The 25,921-nt window shown below is 37.1% G+C and overlaps 1 protein-coding gene across 8 annotated transcripts in view; it reads left to right on the top strand.

The window, feature by feature from the left end:
- The window catches only part of LOC23687700 (trithorax group protein osa), a 566,458-nt gene that overhangs the window by 8,724 nt on the left and 531,813 nt on the right, over positions 1 to 25,921 (top strand). The gene's annotated exons all lie outside the window — the stretch shown is intronic.

Genomic DNA, 25,921 nt, shown 5'->3' with positions numbered 1-25,921 from the left:
ACAGCACAAAACTTGTATCACGATGTGCTTGAGACCACATTAAGGCTATATAAGCCGTTTACTGTTAATCATGTTATAGTGAACCCTCTCTCAAGACTTTTGCGCGTATAAGCACATGAATACAGCCTATACTGCCATGTGTATCCATTTCTGGGAATTCCTATTCTGATTAGAAAACTTTACCGTATACGTAAAATTTTACTTATTTGATTCAGAAAGAAGAATACAAAGCGTTCGTATGAGCTTTTCCGAAGTGAAAAGTGAAATTTCCATTATATAAAATACGGCATACCACCATGGGCTGGTCATATTGTGTGAGTGTATGTAGGAAATGATGCTTAATTTAAAACATCTAAGAATTCATTCATGTTAAAGATATGTCAAATTGATCATAAGGCCGTTAAAAGTCATCATATTAGTGTATCTCTAATATTCTCCTATGAACTCATATATGGGAGAAGGGTAAAAATACAAAAATCGTCTTTTTCCAATTTTTTGCCGATGAAAGATTTTTTAATATTCTGCAAGCTTCTTTTGACTATCAAGGCTAACTTTTAGTGAAAAAAGATCGGAGGTTCATGCAAGTTCGATAATATGTGTGTTCCAGCACACCGTGCGGCGTGGACAAAAATTGAACATTAAAAAAAAATCGAACATATAACTTATGAAACCGTATGCGTACAAATGCAATCGAAACCAAACTTGAAATTCCATTTCCCATATGTGTCTTACAATCTTATGATTGAAATAGAGTGCAGGAATACTTTCAGTCATTTTGGTAAGAATTCAAAGTTTGGAAGTTTATATAAAAAATCCTTGTTTCAACACTAGTAAAACTATCATATAACATATTATATCCCCGTTGTTGCTACTAAGATATATTATCTGACCTGATCATTAAAACTTTTTATTTAAGAAAATTGAAGAAAAGTAATTTAATTTTGTGCAAAATTTTGTTTGTATTTTTGTAGAAGTTAACTGGACTTTTCGCGTTACTTTTGAATTAACTTATCTGATATCCATATCTATAGAATCGTCCATAATATTCCACAATAAATATTCACAACTTTGGATATTGTCGGTATTTTATTTTCTCGGAACAGAAAAAATGTACAAATTTCTATCATAGTTTCTTGCGTGCTGTTTAGATTACTCGAGCAAAGTTCAACATCATGAAGAAAGCATATTGAAAACATAACTTGTTTTCAGCAGTAAGATGATATCTTTGTTTGGTATCAATTTATTATTATCTTAAGTTCGATATCATATTTTGTTCTTCTACCATTTTTTTTATTATTGTAACAATTTTACATAACTATAACTCAAAAGTGCTACATACTAATAAAAAATAAAGTCTTCATTTTGATGACTTCATTTCAATGCCAGTCAAAAATATGTGTAACCTCAATGAGTTCACAATGTCCTTAATGCGGAAAAAAAATTTCAAATTTTTAAATTGCTTTCACTGAGAGCTGTTAAATGTCGAAATTTCGGAAACATTGAAGTGCTTATAGCGTTTTTCTAAGCCAATATATCGTCCCCTTGATGCTACAACTAGATAACTTGATATTTAAAATTTTTGACTTCAATATGTCAAAACATTATTATCAATTAGATCTGCAACAGAGGCGTCTCGTGGTCTTCAGGTCTACCTGTTCTTTACACCAATGCCAACAGTTAAACTTTCATGAGTGGATATTGAAAATACCATCGACTCATGAAAGCTACAAAGTTAAAGAACAAAAATGATTCGGTTTCATTGTAATAAAAAAGTCATGTATTCTATATTCACTCAACATTTATTTATTATGTTTATTTATACAGTAGCGGAATGCGCCTTTGAATACGATTGCCAAACATATCAATTATGTTATCATGAAATGTGCTCCTTTTTTTCAAAGTTTGTAGCAATTCGCCTTCAACTGCCATTAGCATCAAATAAAACAATCTTTCCTCCCCCATTGTCGATCGTAAGTAGTTCTTGAGACGGCGCAACACCGAAAACGAGCGCTCCACCGTTGCTGTGGTGCTTGGCAACGTCAATACAAGCTTCGCCAACTTACACGTTTCCGAAAAAACTTCCTCAAGATCTTCTTCCAACACAACATGAAGAATTTCGTACACTTTTTTCCCTGCAAACTCTTTTTTAGTGTAGAGAACCTTCAGCTCATTTGCTAGCTTTGTGATATCGAATTCCGCTTCAAAATTTACTTTTAGCGCTTGAAACAAATCAGTAGGGAAATTTTTCTCATAAAGTTCGAATTTTGAAGAGTTCAACAAACCTACGTACCGGAAAGTACCTAATGATGTGAAGCGACGGTCAAGCTCATTGAGGATGTTGTCGACAATTTTCGTATACATATCCTCAAAATTTTTAGGTTTGCCTCCCCCAGTAATCACCATAGTTTTGTTAATAATTTCTCTTCTATGAGTAACTGTCTTCAGTTTCGCGATGCTGTCACGGCACTGCTGGACGTGCTTACTGCAGTCTATCATGTCGAGCTCTTTTTTCTGTAGTACCCCATACAGCACATCAGAATGCGCTAAAAATTGATGCAAACAGTTGCAACAAGAAAACGAAATTAAATTCAAGCATTGCAGAATGCAAGCCACGAGCCAAAGAATACGTCTCACTATCCCAATCGGAGTCTCCCAAGAAAATCTCTCCCAAACATGTTAAAATGCCATCATAATTTTCTTGCACGACGTTGACCATTCGGGACGTATATGCCCACTTGGTTCGGCAAACGTTTGGGATTTTAGCCTCTATGAATTTTTTGAGTTCATGGCTGCGTTTACAGGACTGTGAGAAAAATGACGCAAGTGATGACAAACTTTTAAAGAAACTTCCTGTTACACGGTCATTCACACAGGATCGCAGAAGAACCAAGTTTAGTACGTGGGCTCGGCAGTGAATGAAATCGGCCCGTGGAAATTTTTGTTTCACGAGCGCTTGTGTCCCTCCCGTTGCTCCAGACATCACTGCAGCACCATCATACGTTTGAGCTACTAGTTTCTTGGCAGTGAGATCAAACTTTTGAGCCAGGATGTCCACTTGGTCCGCAAGTGCAGCTGCAGTTTTACCGCCACTGACATCTGCTAATCGAACCATGCGTTCAACCGGTTGACCTGCAATACACATTATTGTGATACGTTGCTATATAGTAACGTATTTAGTCATTTAAAAATCTTACCATTCCTTTTGACGTATCGCAACGCACAAGATAATTGAGCTAGCCTAGCGGAATCAGTGGTTTCATCTAGAAGAATGGCAACGAAATCAGCTTCCGCTACTTCTTGTTGAATTTCACGAATAATCATTTCCCCGACGCACTCGATCAGCTCATTCTGAATACTACCAGATGTTCCAGTGAAAACATGACCATTGAGAAATTCTTCAAAAGCAGGATCATTAGATGCCATGAAGGAGCATAAATCTTTATAATTCCCACGGTTGATGGATCCTTCCCGTTCGTCGTGTCCTCGAAAGCTTAGTCCATGAGTTCCCAAAAAACAAACCACATCTATCAATGTGCGCATATGCTTGCGATTCTTGTCAACCAAAAGATTATGGTTCCGCCTAGCAATTTCGCGACCATGGTCCAACGCTTCATCGATCCTAATGCGGCCGAATGTTTTCAACGCCATAGAATTGTCAATGTGATCCCGGGAAGATGCATGTGCTTTCAATGCCGTAGACAAATGGTTGAGATCGACAAATCCTGCCTTCGTCCACACGCCTCTATCTTTGCTGCCGTGGAAAAGCAAACACGGCCAGCAAAATAATTTATTTAACTTTTCCGAGCCACACAACCATTTGTTGACCTGATACGAGTCGACACAAAAGTTACGTGTTATTGTCCGCATTCCTTTGGAGTAGTTTGATTTGAGATTACTCATATTTGGCCTCGGAACCGCGGATGCAACCAAGCAGCGTTTTTCCTCCAACGATCTCATAGAGAACGGCTTTTGCAACAAATTTTCAATAACGCAGTAGCTCTCACAATTTACCTTCTCCATCTAAAATAAGTGCGTTTTAAATAGTTGAATAATTAAAGCAAATTTAATTATACCTTTTAAACGATTCACAATTAATCACGAATAAAAAACCGTTTTTTAGTGGAGTTCAAAAATGTAAAACCAGCTGTTCTTCTGCTTCCTGTTCCAACCTCATGTAGAACGAAAAAAATAACGTGCGTAAGGCACACTTCAAGCTTTCATTCATTCAGTTATTCATTCTGAATTAAGTTGAACATTTCTGCACACAAGCAAGCTTTCCACTGAAGACATCTTTTCGTGTACATGTGTAGCTTTGCTACGAAGTGCTAAAAATGGCTCACACAAACCCAAATTTTCTTTGGGGTATTTAATGTTTGATATTTAGCATAGGAAAGATTGATACACAGTTTACTCTACAATTTCAATCCATAAAAATATGTTGGTGTGTTTTAATTTTTTTCCCAACTGCTTTATAGCTGCTAAATACTTTACTATCTATTTTGTTTTACACTGCAATCAATGCATACTTGTGGCATTTATCCTTAGCGTCGACGCGTGTCGAAAATACGAAAGAGAGGCAGAACAACCAGTAAAAAGTTTACATCACTGCTGTTGGTTCTACATTCGAGGAGAACGTATGGAAGATAAACTAGAGTGAAATGAACTCGGATGAATGCTCAATTTGGCGGTGCAAATGCCAGCACAATCTGGTGTTTGGCAACCATTCATGTTGTTCTGATGAACTGTCGAACGGGTAGGACGCGAATTGCTAGACATAAAGGTAGAGAAGAAAGATGAGCTATGGAGTACCGTACCGACTCGCAACACATCGCACGCTTTTGCTTGATATGCATGTAGTGCTCGTGGTGGATTGATTGATTTTTAATGGTGGCTTTTTGGGATGTTCGTTTTATATCGTTCTCCATGAACATGGAACGGGCGGGGATACAACAAGCGGTCAAGTTTAGGGGATTAGTAGGTGTATGATCCCACGGTACAACTGAGATTAAATACTTATCAGTGTTTATTGTTTATATTACATATAATTATAATTTTATTTCAAATACGTACCTGTTCCAAGAACAGGTAGAACAGGTGGAATAAACGCCTCTGATCTGCAAAATATCCACAGCTCATAAGTGTGTGATTGAAAATACATAAGTTGATATTTACTTTCCAATCAAATTCTCTGCGATTAACCATCACCTTGTACAACGAGCATATTTTCAAAGTTGCACATCTCAAAATTTTGATTTTCGAGTTATCTAGTTGTAGCATTAAGGGGACGATATGGCCAACTGCAAGTAGTTCACATATGATCACCAGAGAAAAACATTTTCCAATGACTTTTTCCGCGGGGATGGAAGATATTCGCATTATTCTATCGTCAGAGTCACGTGATGTTCATGACATTTAACATCACTGTCACTTATGGCAAAAATCGTTTTTAATTTGATTTTTTAGGAACAGGTTTCTGCTTTCAGTTTTGATTTTTTAACTGTTAAAATGATCAAAATGATAAGAAGCTGAGTACCAATCAAAATCGGCGGCATCACAGTATCAACATTAGTTTCCAATATAACTAATGTTTATTCTGGTATCATTTCACGTAGTTAAAATGTTGTTTACATTAGATGCCCAGATTTTATCAGCCTCTTTTTCAAAACTTTGTGAAGCTCTCCTTCAAAATGTAAACAATTGATCAATATTCTATATTTGCCTTGTTATGAATATTAATAGTAGCTTTAACATGACTAAAAAATACTTGGTTGAAATTCATTAATCAAACAGTGAGAACAACAAGATTTCTGAAAAAGGGACTAACAAAATCGGGTTAGTACTGTATTGCAAAATTATATGATGAATAATTCTGTACTTCATCAAACATTGATCCAAAGCGGCGGGACGACCGCACTCAAGCGTCTGAAATTGTTATCCCGTATTTGTTCCTGTCATACTAACGGAAGATACCAAAGACACTTATTCGAAGAAAAATCCATGTCCATTAGGCCGTCCCTTATTTTTCGAAAATGCGAAATGTTATAAGTTCGTCATTGTAAAGAGCTCGTTTTGGTAAGAATAAAATCAGGTAAAAATTTGAAGTCCGTACGTGGACGCCAAGTGGTCCCCCAACGGCTCTAAAGGTGTAGGTGACCCCTTGAGCGTAATCGTGCTCGCTGCTCTAGTGCACGCAGCATGAGTACGAAAAGCCACCAGTAACAAATTGTTCTGCGCGCGTTGATAATCAGCATAGAAGTTTGTTTTCTTTGAGATGATTTAAATATTACGTAACGCAAAATTTGTCAATTTTAGACCCCTCCCTCTACCACATCACAACTTTTGTATGAAAAAAAAATGTAAGGACCGTAACACTACGGAAGACCCTCCTCCCCCTGTTGCGTTACGTTATATTTGAACGATCCCTTTGTAGTTTTGAATTTTACGTCAGCGTGCAGTGTTATGAAGATATCCACAATATAAAATATTATTTTACTTAAAAGTCCATGCTGATTATCAATTTGTTACTAGTGGCTTTTCGTACTCATGTTGCGTACACTAGAGCAGCGAGCTCGATTTGTCGCACAGGGTTCATCTCTACCTAATACCTTTAGGGTCGTTGGGGGACCACTTAGCGTCCACGTACGGACTTCAAATATTTACCTGATTTTATTCTTACCAAAACGAGCACTTTACAATGACGAACTTTTAACATTTTGCATTTTCGAAAATAAGGGACGGCCTAATATCCATCCATTTTTTCAAGGTTTCCAATGAGAATGACAGAATAAATTACCGTCAACCTACAATTCATCGTGTATTAAAAAAATATATGCGTTTCAATAAATTATATTTTTTACAAATCATTATAAGCGAACTAGAATACCACTACGAAGCGTGCAATTATACCATAATTCAAGGAAAAATAAAAAATCAGTGATGCACAACAACAAAATACTCAAAAATTATGTTTATAAATATCATGTTAAGGTCGCCTCGCACCATTCCATATCACCATTCACCGTGCGTATAGTTTTCGACATGATTTAATTTTGTACCTTGAAGAAACGTTGTTGGTGGAGAAAATATGTTGCTAATAGTATGCGCACTCACTTTTAAGGGTATTCAATTCTTATATTAAAATAAAAATCATCGAAAGTTGAAAAAATACTAAATCACTAATTTTTCATCAAAATCGTTACAGGAGGGTTGGCTGTTTTGTTCAAACCATTTCTTATTTGCTCAAAAACTAAATATAAAGTAGTTAAATCGCGATATAACAATAAATTCAATATTACCCAATAATTTCAAGCCTTTTATACTAAGGCACGGTAAAAGGAACCATAAATATTGAAAAGGGTCCATTCACCGTGCATTTGTGTTTCGACTGAATCGCAAGAAAAAAAATCTGATTTGCATAAAACCTCATGACTCACCTCATACGATGAAATACATCTTACTAGAAGTATCTGCAGCGAAAACTTGTTGAAATAATGAAAAATGTGATACCCTAACGTTGAAATGAAAAATGTTGATTTTTCGCGTTTCTACTAAGAGTATTGAAAAATCGCATTATTAAACGGAATTCACATGATTTTGTCTGCATACACTAGGTTTTTCAAAATGTTTTGTGACAAGAACTACCTCATTTCATCAGTTTTATCTTATTTTGCTGCCACAAGAATAATTTGAGAATATTGTATAAATGTTCTGTAGGAATTAGCATATGTGCACGGTGAATGGAGGCCGCACGGTGACTGATGACTTAACGGTACTATAGCAAACCCTGAAAAATATTTTTGAGAATTAATAGTAAAATATTTTTTTAGAGGAGTTTTCATGAATATTGATGGCATGACACCTTTTTATAGAGAGAAGAGCAACTCACTGACTTATGGAAATATTCTTTAAAGATCAAAGAAACGCTGAATTTCTTACGAGATCCCCTGGTGGAATTTCTACAAATTTTATTAGAGGAATTCTTGCAAACTTTCTTTATAAACTTCTGAACATGCTCAAGAAATAGTTCCTTAAAATACTCTGGAGAAATAATTCAAGGATTATATAGAAAAATCTTTTCACGCATTCGTGGAGCATTTAGTGAAAAAAATTGTAAGGATATATTAAAAGAATTTTGGAATTTGGAAAATTTTGGAAAATAAGTGCATGAAGCTCTGCAAGAATTCGTGTAAGAATATTCAACAAAATTCTGACTGAACCATTGAAGTAATTCAAGCATAATCTAGAAAAATTCTTGCACGAAACTTATGAAGTCAACATCTTAAGATTACCGTGTAAGAACTTCTGGAGAATAGGATCCTAAAGCCCGATTTTTTAGAAAAACTCCAAAAATAATCAATGGTAGGATTTCTTAAAAAACAACTTGGAGGAATAGTTGAACAAATTTTAAAGAAATTTCTAGAGGAAATCTCACAGGACTTTTTGACAGAATAAATGTGCCGTAAGTTATTTATTCTTCTAGTTCATTGTAGTTTTTTTAAGGCGATATTTTTCTCACACACTGGTAAGGTGATTGAGATTTTTGAATAAATTTATGCCGCATCGTCAAAACAGTTTTGAAGAAGTGCTAGAAACAACTTCTACAATAATTAATTTTGCAATTCTTAGAAAAACTCCAGAAGAAATTTCTTTAAAAAAATCCTAAAAAAATTTCTATGAGAATTTCAAGAACTAGGTGTCTCAGCGACTCTTTTCGAAAAAAAATAATAGAGAAATCCATACAAAAATTCTGGACAATCCTTGAACGATTTTACATGAATAAGGGGGAATTCATGATAAAAATTGAGGTGGAAATCTATCGATATATACATGAGCTCTTGGAAAGTAAGGAATTTTTGGAGAACAATTTTTTGAAGGAAACGCTGTAGAAAATCTTGGTAAAATCACTAGAATAATTTAAATAAAATTTCACGAAAGACTGGAATCTCAAGAATTATTCACTTCCAGAAGGTATTATTAAAAGAAACTTTGAAAAGATTCTCAATGGGATCCGTAGAAAAAAATCTGAAGAATCCACTGGGCGATTTTCGGGACAACTTTTTGAAAAAAAAAATCCCTTGAAACATTGATGTACAATTTTTTTATCCTTAGACGATACCTAAATAACCTGGGTTATTTTTTTTATTATTATAAATTATTTGAGTTAATGTATTTATCGGCGTGAAAACGCAAAATCGGCGGCGAGACGTTGATCGGCGTATGGCGCGCCGCCGATGTATCAATCGGCGTCGGCGTGACGTGAAATGGGTCGGCGGCGGCGGCGTGGCGCGGCGGCGCACAGGTCTAATCAGAAACGCAATTACATCACTTTATATAAGATTTCTGCTTGTTTTCTTCGATAATCAGAGGTGGATGTACGGGGTCAGCGTCTGGGGTCACAAATTGGACCGTATTTGCTCTCCAGACTTACGGTGCTGTCACAGCGATGAAAATTACACAGGAAAAGATGCAAGTACAAACAAAAGAAAGGGTGGATCTCTGGATTCTTCCTTCCAAAAAAGTGGGATTTAAAACTATCACTAAACGTGGCATGAATGGACGAAAGGACGTTTCTCCGGAATGCAAACTTTCTTCCAAGGGTTGAATGGATAATGTTGATAAATGCATCGAAATGAGCAATCAGTTCGATGCTCTAGACAAATTTTCCGAACACCAAATCGAAGCAGTCTCTAGCCCAGGTTCTTTGATTCAACTGAGGAAGCGAAGAGTGCCGCCTATCAAATCGCAAAGACGACAAAACTGAACGTTTGTGCAAAGTCGTCTTGAAAGGTCTCTCAAGTGACCTGAAGAGATCAAAAATGGAATAAATGATTTACTTGGATTTTCCCCAGTCCAAGCAATCATTATGAGAAAGCGAACCCAATCTGGCATTGTTCGGAAAGGGCTTTCTCAAGAATATTATTTAGTTCACTTTACCAAAAAAGATCTAAATAAATATTAAAGCTAGACTTATGTTCGATGTGCGTGTGACATGGGAACATTTCCAGGAACCTGGAGGAAATTACCAGAACCCCACTCAGTGCCGTCGGTGCCAAAAGTGGGGTCATGCATGGATACTACATGCATGATTTGCGGTTCTTCTCATGCTAAGGACGTCTGTCCAGTGAAGGAAGATACCGATAAGTTCATATGCGCCAATTGCCGGGGCAATCATAAGTCAAAATGGGCTTGCCCTTCGCGTAGGCGAGTCGTTGAGGCTCGTGCCAAGCCAGATGAACAGTAATATCCGTTACGATAACGGTCGTTTCGAAATTTCCCTGGTAAAGTATCGAACAATGCTCATTTTTCAGTTAACTATCGCTTGATCAAGAATCATACCCATCAGGAAGATCATAATCATGCTCATTCCCAAACCAATTTTAATCCGTCGGGTAGCCGTTCGAAGTTTTTAATTCCGAATGTATCTACCCAAGGAAAATCCTTTGCAGATATCGTAGCAGGTAATTTGAACTCCTCCTCTATTCATACTATGAGTACCTATTCTAATTGTTTCAAATCAAATGGAAAAAACACCCTGTCGCCACAGGAAACTTCTACTCCACCTCTTCGTCTACCGAAAATTCTAATGGGAAATCATCAGATAATGTACCCACTTCAAGTGATATGTATGCCTCTGATTTTAATTTTCTAACTGAACAATTGAATCTAATGATTGATGCAATGTTCAAAGCCACCACTATGACTGAAGCAGTCCAAGTCGGTGTAAAATTTACTTATCAAATTGTTATTGCATTACGTTTTTCTAGTGGATCCAATAAATAATAATTTAAATATTTTAAATTGGAATGCTCGTTCTTTGGTTGGAAAAGAGGACGAGCTGTTTATTTTTTTACAGCTAATAACGTGCATATAGCAGTAATCACTGAAACATATTTAAAACCTGGATCCAATCTAAAAAAGATCCTAACTTTTTTGTTTATCGTAATGATCGACTTGATGGGGCATGTAGGGGAGTTGCAATAATCATTCATAGGCGTATAAAACATCAACTGTTTTCGTCATTTGAAACTAAAGTTTTTGAAACTTTAGGTGTTTCTGTTGAAACACAGCTTAGTAAATATACCTTCATAGTTGCCTATTTGCCTTTTCAATGCTCTGGACAGCAAGTTAATTTGCTCCAAACTGACTTGCGAAAGTTGACTCGCAATAAGTCAATTTTTTTGGCATTGGTGACTTTAACGCCAAACATCGGTCATGGAATAATTGTCAAAGTAATTCCAACTTCAGAATTTTATTTGATGAGTGCTCTTCAGGATATTTCTCAATTCAATACCCTGAGAGTCCTACATGTTTTTCCTCTTCTAGAAATCCATCTTCGATTGATTTGGTCTTAACCGACTCTAGTCATCTTTGTAGCCAACTGATTACTCATGCTGATTTTGATTCTGATCATGTCCCTGTTACATTTCAAATATCCCATGAAGCGATTCTCAATCCTATCAGCTCCACTTTCAATTATTTTCGAGCAAACTGGAATATATATGGAATATATATGGAACATATATTGACTCTAATCTTTATGTTAACATTTCTTTATAATCAAAACATGATATTGACAATGCTCTTGAAACTAACAAATTCCATTGTTGAAGCCAAGAGCATTGCAATCCCAAAATGTGAAGTAAAATTTGAATTCGTGATTATAGAAGATGATCTTAAATCTGCCATGAAAATTATATGGCAGGATTTACAGAAAGAAATAAAAAACTATATGCACAATTAAGAAACAAAAATTTTGAAAATAAGATTTTTCAATTGGACCTCGGGCTCTAAGCCCTTTTGGAAATTATCTAAAATTTAAAAAAAAACCTCAGAAGCCAATACCGGCATTAAAAGAGGAAAACAAATTATTACTAAACAATTGCGAAAAAGCTCAAAAACTTGCTATGTAGTTTAAAAGCGCGTACAATTTTAATTTAGGGCTTACTACAATTGAAATTCAAGTTACTCAGGACTTCGAAAATACTCTCAATCAAGAGAACGTTTTCGAAAATTCCTGGGAGACTGATTTGGAAGAAGTGAGAACTATTATTAAAAAAAATAAAAATATGAAAGCTCCTGGTGGTGATGGAATTTTCTACATCCTCATCAACTTCCAGAAAGTAGCTTATCATTCTTAGTTGATACATTTAACAAATGTTTTCAATTAGCATATTTTCCTGACAAATGAAAAAATGCTAAGGTTGTTCCAATTTTAAAACCAGACAAAAATCCTGCAGAAGCTTCTAGCTATCGCCCAATCAGTTTGCTTTCCTCCATCAGTAAATTTTTTGAAAAAAAAAAAAATGAACAGAATGATGGTCCACATTAACGAAAATTCAATTTTTGCCAATGAACAGTTCGGATTCCGCCATGGACATCCGACCACTCATCAACTTTTACGTGTAACAAATTTGATTCGTTCCAACAAATCTGAAGGTTATTCTACTGGTCTTGCTCTTCTAGACGTAAAAAAAGCATTCGACAGTGTTTGGCATGAAGAACTTTAATTTTCCAACATACATTGTTAGAATAATTTAAAGTTATCTGTCAAATCGTACACTTCAGGTTAATTATCAAAACTCCAGGTCTGAAAGACTTCCTGTAAGAGCTGGTGTTCCTCAAGGCAGCATTTTGGGACCAATATTATACAATATTTTCACATCTGACTTACCTGAGTTACCTCAGGGACGTCAAAAATCCTTGTTTGCGGATGACACAGGCCTCTCCGCCAAAGGACGAAGCATGCGTGTCATCTGTAGTCGATTGCGAAAAAGTTTGGATATTTTTTCTTCATACTTGCAAAAATGGAAGATTTCTCCTAATGCTTCCAAAACTCAACTAATAATATTCCCACATAAACCAAAGGTCTTAATTTGAAACCTTCAAGTAGACATGTTGTCACGATAAGAGGGGTTCCAATAAATAGGTCAGATGAAGTTAAGTATCTAGGGCTCATGCTAGATAAGAATTTAACTTTCAAAAATCACATTGAGTGCATTCAAGCCAAATATAACAAATATGTAAAATGTCTCTATCCCCTTATTAATAGAAAATCAAAACTTTGTCTTAAAAACAAGCTTTTGATATTCAAACAAATTTTCAGGCCAGCCATGTTGTATGCTGTACCAATATGGACTAGCTGTTGTAATACCAGGAAAAAAGCTTTGCAGAGATTTTAAAATAAAATTTTGAAAATGATTCTGAGGCTTCCTCCCTGGTATAGTACCAATGAGTTACATAGAATATCCAATGTTGAAACATTGGAACAAATGTCAAATAAAATCATTAATAATTTCAGGCAAAAATTGTTGCAATCTTCTATTGCCGCAATTAATGCGTTATATGATTAGGTTAAGTTAGTTTAAGTATATTGAAAACGTTATTTTTTTCTCTCTTATAAGCAGATGAAATTAACTCACCTGTAAAAAATCTGAACTGCTACGGCAAATGAAATGTAATATGTTGTTAACAAAATGTTAATAGAATCTTAAATTTGTTTTACCAAATTAGGATGATAGTGTTGTCTAATAATACAGAACACCTAGATATAAGAAATGAATGTAATGTTTGGAATGATACTAATAAAGAAATTAAAATAAAAAAAAATCATTATCCAACATACATTGTTAGAATAATTCAATGTTATCTGTCAAATCGTACACTTCAGGTTAACTATCAGAACTCCAGGTCTGAAAGACTTCCTGTAAGAGCTGGTGTTCCTCAAGGCAGCATTTTGGGACCAATATTATACAATATTTTCACCCTCCCCTTGGTTATGCGACCTTGCCGCGATGGGAGGGCATAATCCATTAGCCCATATGATGGAAACCAAAGGCGTAACCTGTAGTAGTGGTGGTATCACATTTTGGCATTTTTTGCTTAAAACCGCGTCATAATTTATACAGCATAGACGCAATAATATCTCGGATGTGATCCAACGGACATTCTGCGTCATTGAATTGATGCCCATTTCAAATAATTAATCTATTCGAAGTGGACATTAATACTATTGGTGACGATCAGTTTTGCGACGTAGTGAATATTACTCTGAGGAAAATGACTAGTAGATTCACTGAGTAGAAATAAGTGGTGACAATCTTATTTTAATATGGTTTTTACATTGCCATAATAAGAAATACCTCTTGTGTAACAACGGTATAAATAATCTGATTCCAGCTTCATTTTCGCAAAATTTACAAGTAGAAAGTAGGCGTTGAGAAGCATTGCATTTGCCACCAAAAAGTGAATCTTGTAGAAGACTGTAATAGAAGCCTAAGGTAACTTTACTCTTAAATGTTCACTATAATAATGACTATGGAAAGTAAGACGCTGAGATCGATCATTGGGGTACACTTGCTAGTTTCGAAAAATTGTTGAACAAACAAGGAAAGTGACTTTTTTCTTTAAGGATATATGAACGTAAAGACCTGAAATTAACTAGAACTACTACTAAACAGCCTAATTTTGTTAAGAGTTGGCGACAATTGACATTTAAGACTCTAATCTTACGTAAAAGACAGGAGTAATCAGAATAGCACTTGAATGACAAATTATTCAAAACCATTTCGACTAGACAGTATTAGTAATAACACTACTACACTACTATTTCAAAAAATTCTGATGGAGCTGCTGATTTTTACAACGCTTCCTTTTCTCAGAAATAAGGGAATATGGGTATTTTTAAAAAACTACCACGTCACAATACTAATAAAAAAAAACAATGTTCATGTGGGCACCATAGTCCGTCTGAGTATTGGTCCGGGTAGAGGGGAAACTTGGCAAAAGCCAGACCGAGGGTTCAGCCTTGACAAGTTAAGCTGTCAGGCGGCTCCAACTGAATACCACAAAAAAAAAAAAAACAATTTAAAGATACCCTCATGAAAATCTATCACTGCATTACAAATAGCAAGTGCAATGTAATGATATATTTTCATAAATATTGCTTCGGTTTTGAGGGAAAAAAAAACTGGTTTTCAAAATTTGTAAAACGATGATGGCTATTTTCTTCTTGACAAATGTATGAAATCAATGAGCTAAATAAAAGTCAAAGTTTGAAAAGCACTGTTCGCATGTCCATTTTGGTCATATTGGCGCTAACGTCGACTATGCGAATATGGGCAGTGTATACCAAACGGAGTAGACCCGCCGATAACAACAGAAATTCGGGAACGGAAGTGGAGGCAGGTCGGTAACACTCTACAAAAGGGCCTGAACCTAATTTCTGAGTAAGCTTTTTGGTCTGGAACCTAGTTGCACATTGTAGCAGAGGCAGACCCAGGAACTTATGGTAGCACGATCTCATCAAAGTAATAAAAAGAGTGGACCAAAACCTTTCATAGCTGGGACGTAACGCTAGAAAAAAGACTTCTTTTTTTGCATGGCATTGACGTCCTACTGGGACAAAGCCGGCTTCTCAGCTTAGTGTTCTTATGAGCACTTCCACAGTTATTAAGTGAGAGCTTTCTTTGCCAAAGTTGCCCTTTTCGCATTCGTATATCGAGTGGCAGGTACAATGATACTCTATGGTCTATGCTCAGGGAAGTCAAGGAAATTTCCATTGCTAAAAGATCCTGGACCGACCGGGAATCGAACTCAGACACCTTCAGCATGGCTTTGCTTGGCAGCCGCGGACTCTAACCACTCGGCTAAGGAAGGTCCCCAGAGAAAAAAAGACTATTAAAATTAAATCAAGATCTAAGAATCTTCCAATGAACTCTAACAACCTCTCTATTCCAACGCCCACACCTCGACATGCCATTGTCATTCTCACTGTTTACAAGCCAAGCTGCTGCTACAAAACGAGATTCGTTTCCTTTGGATGGTAAAAAGATATGCCACCCCGGCCCAAGGTCTCGACCGCAAAATGTGTACCTCTCGTATGCCATCTACTACACGGTGGTGGTGCTATTTTTCCTGACTGGTATGCAGTGAGTCGATCGTCGGTGCCGGTGCTATAGCTGGGTTCCGGCGCTATAACGCACTATGGGGCAGAGGCCTACTTTGGTAGGTCAAAATCTCTAGCGCTCTGAGAATGCATCCTAGAGGTTTATTGTGTTCTGAAAATTACGTTGGATCAATCAGGGCCTAATTTTGACGGTATTGAGTTAATCAAAAAGATAAAAATATCTATTCTACTGGTCTTGCTCTTCTATACATAGAAAAAGCATTTGACAGTGTTTGGCATGAAGGCTTGATCGTAAAATTAAAAAACTTTAATTTTCCAACGTTATATCGTACACTTCAGGTTAATTATCGGAACTCCAGATCTGAAAGACTCCCTGTAAGAGCTGATGTTCCTCAAGGCAGCATTTTGGAACCAATATTATACAATATTTTCACATCTGACTTACCTGAGTTACCTCAGGGATGTCAACAATCCTTGTTTGTGGATGACACAGGCCTCTCCTCGAAAGGACGAAGTCTGCGTATCATCTGTAGTCGATTGCAAAAAAGTTTGGATATTTTTCTTCATACTTGTAAAAATGGGAGATTTCTCCTAATGCTTCCAAAACTGAACAAGTAATATTCCCACATAAACATTTGAAACCTTCAAGTAGACATTTTGTCACAATGAGAAGGGTTCCAATAAATTGGTCAGATGAAGTTAAGTATCTGGGGCTCATGCTAGATAAGAATTTAACTTTCAAAAATTACATTTAAGGCATTCAAGCCAAATGTAACAAATATCCCCTTATTAATAGAAAATCAAAACTTTGTCTTAAGAACAAGCTTTTGATTTTCAGGCCAGCTATGTTGTATGCTGTACCAATATGGACTAGCTGTTGTAATACCAGGAAGAAAGCTCTGCAGAGAATTCACAGGGTGGCCACCGAACCGGGAAAAACGGGAAAAGCGGGAAAAAGACGGGAATTTGAATCCATCGGGAAAAAGACGGGAAAATCCGGGAATTTGAGCTGGTCACCGGGAAAACCATTTTGAACGAAGATCTTCAAGCTCTAAATTTACAAACCACCAAATATAAGCATTATGCATCTGTATAGCCTACTTTGCTTCACTAAAGTTCTTAGAAATGTTTCAAATTGATTGGTAATGTTTCGAAATCGTTTGTTTTTTTCTCTCACTTGATTTTTTCACTAACTTATGAATCAAAGCTTTGAATAAGAGTTTAAAAACTTCTGGCAGAATTAAACCTTGAACATATTGGATTCATAACTTTCTTTAGTTACTTTAGTTTAGTGGGGCTTTGTTTCATCCTCATCTTAAACTTTATTTGCTTTAGTGAACTTTTCTTTTGAAGAAAAAAATCGAAAGATTATAGATTGAAATTTGAAATAGTATAAGGATGCAGAAGAGCGGCATATCTATATAAATGAAAATGGAATGGTATTCGTATGTCACTTTTGTTGTCCTCAAGAGCTCCGACGTGTTTGAGTGGAATAATATTTTTGAAAATCGTCCAAGAAAGTTGATAAAACGGGAAATGTAAATTTGACATAATCTTCGCCTCTACCCAGTAGGCCAGGCAATACAACGTTTGCCGGGACTGCTAGTTGTTGAAGCGAATCAAAAGTGCCAAGAGCAGTGCTGTAAACATTCGACACTTTGTGCGACGTTCGTTTCGTTGCCATGGTCAGCAGTCACAGCAAGAGCGGTAGAATGAACGTCGACAAACACAAAAAAGTGTCAATTGAATGTCGTCTGATACGAGAAAATTTGCATAAATCATAAGTTTTGCATAGAATTCAGGCATCGGAACATAAAAAACATGGATAATTTGATCTTGTCTGTTATGTCGAATGTGACACACATACAGTGAAAGCAGAACAGAAACAAACAACACCATAACGCTTCCTAACATAGCTATCGTGGTCAGTGGCATTCAATTGACATTTTTCTTTTCGAAATTCGTTTGATCGATCGTGTTGTGAATGTTTTAGCGAAGCGCTGCCGAATATCAGTGAAAACGTATCGACTACCGTGATTGCTTACAACACTGGGACTAGAAACCATCCTATTGGCACAATTAAGGGGATTAGAAGCAAATGGCTTTCTTACGCGCCATACAATTTATTTTTAATTTTCATATAAAAAATCTTATTATGGGGGAAGGGGGTTTGAAAAACCCCGAAATATGTCTTACGTAATAAATGGACAGCCCCTAGTCTTATTTACACAACAAAACCATCTGGCCTTCCGATGTTTACAGTCGTCGTCATTGCTCTCGTGCTCCATTCTGGTCGTGTTCACGTGTCAAAAACAGCTGGTAGGGACTGAAATCAAGTATGAAAGGTGAATGGTGTTTGAAATGTACCATCGGTACATTATTGGCAGCTTCTCAATTTCGTCATGAAAGTCTAATCATTCGTGAAAATTACAATATGGGAACCAAAAAAACTAATCCGAATATTATGTTTCTTATTGGACGGAAAAATCACCTAAACATACAGTTGAAAAGCTTGAAGTAGAATTTTTTAGTATAATCAGTTAAAAAACCGACCAATGGGCCATCCTTTTGCGTATGAGCCTCTCAATTAAAAACCGGGAAAATTTTGAAAATCGTACCGGGAAAACCGGGAAAAAAGCGGGAATTTCAAAATGGATATTTGGTGGCCACCCTGATAATTCAAAATAAAATTTTGAAAATGATTCTGAAGCTTCCTTCCTGCTATAGTACCAATGAGTTACAGTACTGGACAGAATAAAGTACGCATTGGCCGTTTTTCCATACAAAATGATCAAGTTTGGAGTCTTATATCTCGGTTTATAGTTGTCCGATTGACCTGAAATTTTCACCGCAGCTTGAAAGTAACCTCAAATTTGCTAGGCTAGAAATTCATAGTTTTTCATTAACGAACTTTTAAGTTATCGCAAATCTCAAATTTTGATAAAAATGACAAAATTTTAAAGTAAAAATAATTTTTAAATGAAAATATTTAGAGCAATATGTCCTTCTGCAAAAATGTACAATTTGATAAGACACAAAAATTTGCAGAACATCATTTTTCGGTAAAACTGATTGTTTTCAAAATATTTCCAAAATTAAATTTTGCAATTTTTTGCAAATTGAGAGATTTTTAATAATTTAAAAGATTGTGTTTCAAATGCAATGATATTTTAATTGAGTAAAATCTATGTTATATCTAGGTTGTGGTGAAAATTTCAGAACAATCGGAACACTGAAAGCTGAGATTCAGATCTCCAAACTTGACCATTTTGTATGGGAAAACGGTCAATGCGTACTTTATTCTGTCCAGTACTGTACATAGAATATCCAATGTTGAAACATTGGAACAAACGTCAAATAAAATAATTAATAATTTCAGGCAACAATCGTTAATCTTCTATTGCCACGATTAATGCGTTATATATTTAGGTTAAGTTAGGTTAAGTAAATTGAACACGTTATTTTTTTTCTCCTATAAGCAGGTGAAATCAACTCACCTGTAAAAAATCTTAACTGCTACGGCAAATGAAATGTAATATGTTGTTAAGAAAATGTTAATAAAATCTTAAATTTGTATTACCAAATTAGGATGATAGTGTTGTCTAATAACACAGAACACCTAGATATAAGAAATGAATGTAATGTTTAGAATGATACTAATAAAGAAATAAAAAAAAATACAAATCTTCGAGTAATCTGCCTTCGGGCTAGACGAAGAATGCAACGCGCCCGCACAAAAGCACAAAGTGAAGAACGCGGTGCAGCATTCAGAGAGACAAAGTTAGCTCTCAAAAAAGAAATCAAGAGTCGAAAACGGGCATGCTTGGATACTCTATGCCAGAGTGCCAATTCGATTTCGTTGGGTGACGCCTTTAGATTGGTAATGACTAAGATCAAAGGAGCCATAGCACCCAAGAGAAGTCGCATCATTCCACTACTCCATGGCCCCCAGCGCCGTATGCGGCAGATGAAGGAGAAGAAGTGGCGAGTGTGACGAACGAACAGCTGGCAGAAGTCGTGAAATCATTCGCGTCAAACAAGGCACCGGGACCCGATGGTATCCCGAATGTTGCCTTAAAAGCGGCAGTGAACGCGGATCCAGACATGATCTGGACCACGATGCAACGCTGCATTGATCAAGGAATCTTCTCGGATGTATGGAAGCGATAGAAATTGGTGCTACTACCGAAGAAGGGGAAACCACCAGTTGACCCGTTGGCGTATACACCTATCTGTCTACTAGATACGATGGGCAAGTTGTTGGAGAGGTTGATTCTCTACAGGCTAGTACCGTATACGGAAGGTGCGGACGGCCTGTCCAACAACCAGTTTGGATTCAGGGAAGGTAAATCTACTCTGGACGCTATAGAGTCTAAGTGATCTCTTAGGCATCTTGGGGTAATGATTGATGACAAGCTTAGCTTTGCCAGCCACGTTGACTATGCCAGTAAAATAGCATCTACGGCTAAAGCGGCGCTTTCGAGTATAATGTCCAACGCAAGTTCTTGACCGGCGTGACTGAGATATGGAGGACCAATCTGGTCATAAGCGCTTAGAACCTACAGAAAGCGATTGAAAAGCACGTATAGGAATCATACCGAATGGTTTTTAAAAAGCCGTGTGCATCTTAGCCGGGATGACGCCCATCGAACTCATCATTAAGGAAGATGTTCAATGCTTCAACCAAAGGGGTACCAAAGGAGTCCGCGACACGTGTAAAGAGGAAACGCTCAGAAGCTGGCAGCAGGAATGGGATAACTCCACTAAGGGTAGATGGACCCATCTGCTAATACCAAATGTGTCAGATTGGTATGAAAGAAACCATGAGGAAGTGAACTTCCACCTGACGCAGTTTCTGTAAAGACATGGTTGCTATCCAAGATACCAACCCTCTAGAGCGCTAGAAGTTTTAGCCACCCAAAGTAGCTCTCTGCCCCATAGTGTGACGGCGGTCCCTTGCCCGAACGCTGTGCTTATGCACTGGTTGCGGTACCAACGAGCACGAAAAACTTTACTGCCAGCAAGAACCAACCAACCGTTCGTTCGACTTCGAGCTGAGCACACTATGCTGCTTGCTGCTGCCCTGTCGGCCGGCGATGCCTCATCAACCAAGCCAGCAAGACGGAGGCAAAACCTTAAGACCGGGAGTGAGGAGGAGGATCAAACGAAGGACCCAAAGTGGATTGAGTTTAGCATTTCAATTTATATTCTCGTTTCGTTTTCCCATTCATTCTTCTTCGGGGTTTTCCGTTTCGAATGTTTTCTGGAAACGGGCTTTCGGTTTAGCTGACGACTCTGACTGTGAGAAATGTGTCCGATGTGCTCCGGGTGGTGGCACAGTCCGAAAGCGCACCACGCGGCGGACTGATAAGAGAATGTATTTTCTATAAATTCCTACGAATTTCGTTAATTCGGAAATTTATAATCGATTCATAAATTTTTAGGATTTGGATCTTTAGGATGCACAAATAGCAATACTAGTCCTGCTCTGTGCTGGACTCCCAAAGTGCTTCAAGTTTGTGAAACTGCGCGGGACCGGTTCGTGTCGGACTCTCAGCATCAGCACAGCAAAAGCACGGAGCGCTGGCATTTAGTGCCGGACACAGCGCCAACAGCCACGACATGTACACAATTATTCAGAGACCCCTTCCTTACGGACGAACGGCCAGAGACGAGAGAATCAAAAAGCAACTCTAGCACAGCAAAAAAGGGAAACTTCTACAAAAGCCAGAAAAATATTAAGATAGAGCAAAGGCGAAGGCGAAAAAAACAAGCTCTACTCAACCTACACTCCCGTGCAAAAGTTTGTGGTCACCCCTTAGAGAAAACATACGGAAGTGTTCTGTCCATATCTCTGTGATTACACGTCCAATTAAAATGCTCTATAGTTCATTCGATAAGCAATAAATTACTCTTACTTCGTAGGTATTTTGATCAAACCATTTATTTTTGAATTTTGTTTACTAATTTTTTACTTGAAGTTGTAACATTTCCCAAAAAGTACACTGAAACAACATGATTATTTTTCCCAGAATTCAATCGACAATTTTTTTTCATCAAGACGGCGTTAGAATTGTAAGCTTTTGTTCTACAGAGAGCACTTTTATTCTACATAGAGCAGAAAAATCTGCAAACGGTTCAAAAATCATTCAAAACATAGTGCAAAATCTGAGATGTAGTTTTGTCATTTTCATTTTTTAATTAAGCTCTAGTGACCGCTTTTTGCACGGTACACCATACTGAGGGGTGACAGCAAACTTTCGCAATGGCTGTTTATTTTGATTTTGAATAGTTTTCAGATTTTTACGCCAAAATTTCACATAGGCTCCTATATATATTATAGCATATAATGTGAGAAATTCAGCCATGCTTTTCAGTGTAATTTCTGAAAATTGTCGCGACTGGAAGTAAAATTTTAATAAAGATTCATGAAATGATTTTGTCAAAACACCTACGAAGTAAGATTGACTCATGCCCTTTCGAATGAGCCATAGAGTGTTTCAAAAAAACGTGTAATCACAGATATACGGACAAAACACTTTTGTACTTTTTCTAGGGGCTGACCCCAAACTTTTGCACGGCAGAGTATACTGTCTTCTTGCGCATTATAAGCGATGACGGTGACGTCGAGGAGCACGGCCACGGCAATTGTGTGGATGGAACAAAGTTTCGTTCCTGTGTGTACTGCTCTGTTCGTTGAGGTTTTTTTTTGCCTTCTCATCCTCTCGGATGCCTTCCAAAGAAACCAGCACTGGATGTTGGTTGGTGGTTGGGTGCCGGTGCGATGCGATGAAGAATGGCGGCATGACGATGGTGCTGCCCATGAGTGAGATCGGTTCTTGTTTCGTTCCATGTGCGCTTTTGCTAGCACATATCGGGAACATCGAGAGTTGTGTCGATTATAGGGGACTTGGGGGTGAATTGTTGCTTCGGCTAGCAGTGTTGATTGGAATTTACACATTTGATGGCACAACTGGGAAGTCCACATCAAGAAAATTCTTCCAATCTTCATTATTTTAGGGTCCATCCACCAAACCATTTATGATTACTTACGGTAATGATAGTCATCCATTCCTTGAACGTTAAGATGAAACAGTTTTGAATCAACTTCTAAAATTGCACTAAAACATTAAAGGCGCAAATCTCACGAATAAAGCATCCAACAACAGTTTTTATTTTGGCTTTGTGCACTAGCAGAAAGCTTAAAATAAGAAGATCAGAAACGTTTTCCAACTATTTCTCCAGTTTAGTGCCTTTGAAAACGTGAGTAGGGGCACAAGTCGGCCATTGTGCCAGCCATCTTTGGATTCTTAGATGTTTCACCTTAATCCCTTTTCTTTGGAATTTCGTGTGCTATTAAGAATCTCTGAATTTCCAACTTCCTTCTAAGGAAGCTGGTTCATAAACGGTCAATAAACGTGAGAAGTGGAAAAAAGGTTCAGTACTTTGAGCAAATCGAAGCAGCCTTTAGCCCAGGGTATTTTATCCAAATGAGAAAGCCAAGGGTGCTGCCAATCATGATCATTATTTTCAAACTTGGTGGATTTAGGCAGGATATCTTCAACTTCATTAGGGGAATCTAGGTTTCCTTCCAAATCGCAACGACGGGAGACTGTTGCGTTTTGTCGGAAACCTTTGCATATCAGTAGGCAGTGTCCTTCAGTAGGCAGAAACCTTTGCATATCAGTAGGCAGTCTAGTACACGACACTTAAGGTGAATCATCTCAGAATCCAAACATGGCCGTCATAATGGCCGACTTGTGACCCTACTCGCGTTTTCAAAGGCACAAAACTGGAGAAATAATAGGCAAATTTACCTGATCTTCTCATTTTAAGCTTTCTACTAGTGCACAAAGCCAAAATAAAAAGCGCACTGTAGTCAGATGCTTTCTTCGCGAGATTTGTGCCTTTGAAGTGCTAGTGAAATCTTTGAAGGTGATTCCAAACTGTTTCACCTTAAGACGGGCTTACAGTTGAGGTCGAAATACGCATATCTGTCAAAGGATACAAATCCAGTGGAATTATTTCTCATCTACTTATAGGTATTTCACTAAACAGCAAGAAGATTTATTATCACTTTGCGTATCACAAACTACTTCTCAAACATCTTGAAAGGTAGTTTTACCCACTTACAACGACAAACCTGATCGTTTGTTCAAGGTCGTCTTGAAAGAACTCTCAAGTGATTTTAAATCACTGGTAGCGATCAACAATGAAATAAATGAAATTCCAATTTTATGTCACTGATCGCTGGTATGCGCTAAAACTAGAGAGTGGTCCTTTCGGTTTTGTCAAATTGGTGGACCCCTCGTACGCCAGTTAGCCAAACAGTTTGCGGAAAAGCCCATTTTTTGATAAATCTCAGGTAGTTCTTCACGCATTTCCCTTGGCACACGCAGAGTATGCGTAGCCATGAAAAACATAATCCACTACTTAATATCAAAATGGCGTCGAAATCCAAGAAGGCTGCCAGATTTTGTCATTTAAATAATACTCTTATTCTTCACTAGACTCAAAGTAAGAACCTACGATTGAAAACTTGTTTCTTTATTGTGCAAAAACTAATGTTTGCATTGATTGCACTCGTCATGTACGTCAAAATCGCATAACATAATTTAGATCGTTCATATCATAAAGTAAATACCATTGCTAACCTAGTTTTTAAAGTCTATCTTACCCAGTTTTTTCTCAGCTTTCTGATTGTGATCTCAGAATTCAAAACAAGCGGTGGGCTAATGGTGAAAAACGGATTTTCTTCCGAAATTCAAGATGGCGACCAAATTCAAAATGACCGCCAACATTGTTTATATATCAAATGAAAGCTACACCTTTCCTCTAAACGATGACAATAAGTTTGCTACGTGTTCCAAGGAAAATATGAACCATATCAAAAATTTTCGCAAATTGTTCAGCTAGCTGGCGTACGAGAGGTCCTCCAATTTGAGAAACCCGAAACGACTACCCTTTAAAATCCCTTCACACTATGTGGAGGCTTTAAAGCGATTACTGAAAAGTGTGTAATGAGTTCCAACCACATTACGCTCATACTAGAATACAGCATGCCCCTCTGAAAAAAACACCGATACAGGCTTGAAACTAACTTGGGTTTTTAAATGTTTCCAAAAGTTATCGAATTTTGTTTCCACATGACAGCTTAATGTTTGCTGAGCACAACAGTACACTGTTTAGATTTTTTCAACTTCTGAATCGCGAGAAGTTAATAAAAATTACAAAAAAAAATCTCGTTGAAAGACGGACAACATAGGCCATAGTGACAGTTCATTTTTACCATAAATTTGAGTGGTTTTGGTTAATCGTGCACAATTTATTTACGAATTGCAAAGGAGGCATGGTGCGAGAAAGAATACTAAGTTGTTTGAACGAACAGTTATGTTGTCTAAATTCGAATTGTTATATGAAATTTCAAAACATGTTTTCAAATTGCTCCGTAGATGAAAAAAAAATGTAAAATATTTGGTTTCGAAGTCAGTTTTGAATGACATTCCTTGGAACTCGATTGTAGTGCTTCCCACCACTTGGGAATTCTTTTTCTCGGTCATTTCTGCCTTCTGACATTATGGATCTAGTAATACTCTATTGCTGTTTTTGGTATTTCGAGGCCATATTTGGGATATCTACGAGACAAAACATGCTTGCTTACTAGCTTTATTTCTAATTTACTTGCTCTCATAATGGTAACTCTTGACCTGCTGAACAACTTTTCCCAAGTTATAATGGCTCAAATAATGATAGCCATTGATCAACTAAACAACTTTATCGGAAACGCCATCTTGCTAAATAGTCAGGATCCAGTTGTCAGTATAATATCAGTAAACATGTTCATCATTTCAGATTTTTCGAACCAAAGTCTAGTGTCATTCCAGAATATGTTTAACATCAATCATGCATTACCATCAAATAATATAACGCTTTGGAAAGATGGCGGTAGAGGTCTCTAACATTAACATGTGAAAACGAAATCAGTATGAGCATTATCAGCGGTTCGAAAAATGTAGC

This window comes from Aedes aegypti, chromosome 3, assembly GCF_002204515.2.
Source record: "Aedes aegypti strain LVP_AGWG chromosome 3, AaegL5.0 Primary Assembly, whole genome shotgun sequence".
Lineage (NCBI taxonomy): Eukaryota > Metazoa > Arthropoda > Insecta > Diptera > Culicidae > Aedes > Aedes aegypti.
Note: the sequence above shows the minus strand (reverse complement) of the source record. Positions and strands in the feature narration are given on the sequence as shown.